The sequence below is a fragment of the Octopus bimaculoides genome, chromosome 13 (genome assembly GCF_001194135.2).
Source record: "Octopus bimaculoides isolate UCB-OBI-ISO-001 chromosome 13, ASM119413v2, whole genome shotgun sequence".
Classification (NCBI taxonomy): Eukaryota; Metazoa; Mollusca; class Cephalopoda; order Octopoda; family Octopodidae; genus Octopus; species Octopus bimaculoides.
Window position 1 is genome coordinate 26,360,517 of NC_068993.1, and position 2,772 is coordinate 26,363,288.

Below are 2,772 nucleotides of genomic sequence, written 5' to 3' on the forward strand. Positions count from 1 at the left end.
AAACTGTATATCACACTTTATTGCAGGTCAAATTTTTGTTCATATTTTGAATATTAAACATTGTACAAATGTGAAACTTGGTCCACTGAAAGATCCTGGGTAGGTAGGTATGCAGTGAACATTTCAATCGTATTCATAAGCTACATACAATGTTATGCATTCTGAAGTGCTTTCAAGTGTGTCACGCTATATTGCTGGTGTACAAAAATGTCCCCGAAAAAACGTTTGACTGCCACAGAGAAGACACGGATAGTTGTAGATCTCACAGAAGGCTTATCTGTGGGAGAATTAGCCCAAGAGCTTGGTCAGGATATGAACATAGAAGGAATATGAGGAAAATACCATCACCAAACCAAAGCAAGGTAAAGGTATGAGAAGTGTATCCCAACATGACATTCAAAAAATAGGTTGACAAGTAAGAAAAGACCTCGGTAGCACAAGTGCTGCCATATTTGAAAGTGCTGGGGTTGCTCCTATGTCCAGAAGCACTGAGTGTAGGATCTTTAATGAGATGGGCAGAAGTGTTAAGTGCATTGCTAGACCCATCCTGAGGAAGAATCACAAAGAGAAGCATAATAATTAGGCATGGAAGTACACAAAGATCAATTTCCAAGATGTCCTCTTCGCAGATGAGGCCAGAGTTACTCTGGATGAATATATATATATATATATATATATATATATATATATATATATATATACATACATACATGCATACATACATACACACACACACAAGTATATATATATATAAATAGAATGTGGAAAAGTGACACATGAGTTGATATGTATAGGGAAAATAAAGCAAGGTAGAAAATGTCAGTTCAGTGTTTCTTGAACTGTGTCTGTAGATCTCTTGAACGGGCAATGCTTCCTGATAGCACTGCCAGACCAGGGATCTCTAGAAAGTGATCCTGAGGAGGCAGGTTAGGTATTTCCTGTTGATGCCTAAATTTTTCCCAAGAACGTCATAGGCCTTCCCCTCCACTAGTCCTCTATAGAATGCCTTGGTGGATTTGGAGTTACACAAGTCTGAACCCGGAGGGCAAAGCTGCTCCAGAGCTTGGCGACACTAGCGGTGGCATTCGCCCAGCCTTGGTCTCTGCTTGATCCATGATAGAGAGAGAGAGAGAGAGAGAGACAAACAGACAGACAGACAGACAGATGATTTCTTATTGGGAGGCTCTGCTCTCATAGACTGGTGATTATTTGTATTATGTGACTTGGTTTCTATGCTGGATGCACTTGCTATTGTCATCCTATCTACAGCATGTACTGGATGCTTTTTTTCTCATAGCATCAACATTAGAGAGTTGATGTGTTCTCAGTAAGATCAGATTAAAGAAGCCTCACAACCATATTTTCTACTCATTTACCAACCACTTTAAAGTACGAGATAAAATCATTTTTTTCCTTTGTACTAGAGAGGTTGTCTCATTCATCACTCAGATGGAATGCAGAGGATGTGTTTTTTTGTGTCACTAGCACAGGTGGGTGAGTACTCAATAACCTACAACATGTAGAATGGAATAGAAAATGTGCTATGAGAGCAGAAAAACTTGAAATGGGTGATGGAAAAGAAGCATCTGGACTCCCCCAAACCCAAGAAGGCCAAGCAAAGCAAGTTTAGCAGGAAGCCTTTTATAACAGTAAGGGCACCATGTACATCCACTGACTACACTCTGGTCAAATGGTTAATAAAGAGTAGTTTGTGGAGGTTTTGGGAGTTCAGGAAGAGATTTTGTCATAAAAGGCCAAAGCTCTTCCACTCAAATCAGTGACACTTGCACCAGGTTAATGCACCAGTCCACAATTCCATCTTGGTAACCAACTTCTTGACAGGGGTGGGCATCAAGATTGTTCCTCATCCTCCCTTACAGTCCAAACCTTGCTTCCTGTGACTTTTGGTTGTTCTCCAAGCTGAATAAGAACCTCAAAAGCAGTCATTTTGGAGACATTGACAATGTAAAAGAGGCTGTGACAAGAGTCCTGGGCACCTTCACTTTGGAGGACTTCCATAGGGCCTTCATTAAGGAGCTGGAGATCTACAACAAATGCACTGAAATCACAGGATCTTACTTTTAAGGAGATTACAGATATAGACTTCTATGAAATTGATGAATATCTCTCCTGAAAAGGTCTCAAAACTTCTGGAATGCACCTTGTGTGTGTGTGTGTGTGTGTGTGTGTGTGTGTGTGTGTGTGTGTGTGTGTGTAACATAATATATGTGTGTGTGCAAGCATGGATATATATATATATATGGATATATATATATTTATATATTTCGTTTGGGGATTTGGTTTCAACGATTCTTTATGTGAGTTTGTGTGTTGAAGCATATTCTGTCGTGTCTGGAGAGAGTCAATCTCTTTTAGTGCCTTATAATTTAACATACTCACCGGTAAAATTTCCACTCATTAACTTATTTATTTTTCTAAAATTTTTGTTACGTCTTGCTACCTTTTCAGTAGCTGTTGACTCTGTCCATTATTCAAGCTGCATTTTTTTGTTTGCTTGTATACATTTGTGTTGGTCAGTGTCTGTGTGTGCTTACACATGTATGTATGTATATATGTATGCATGCATGTATGTATGTATGCATGCATGTAAGTGTGTGTATGCATGTATGTTTGTGTGTGTGTGTGCATATGTATATATATGCACGTGTGTACACTTTTATGTATGTATTCTGCATATTCATGTTTGTGTGTTTTTATGTGTGTGTGTGTGCATATGTATATATATGCACGTGTGTACACTTTTATGTATGT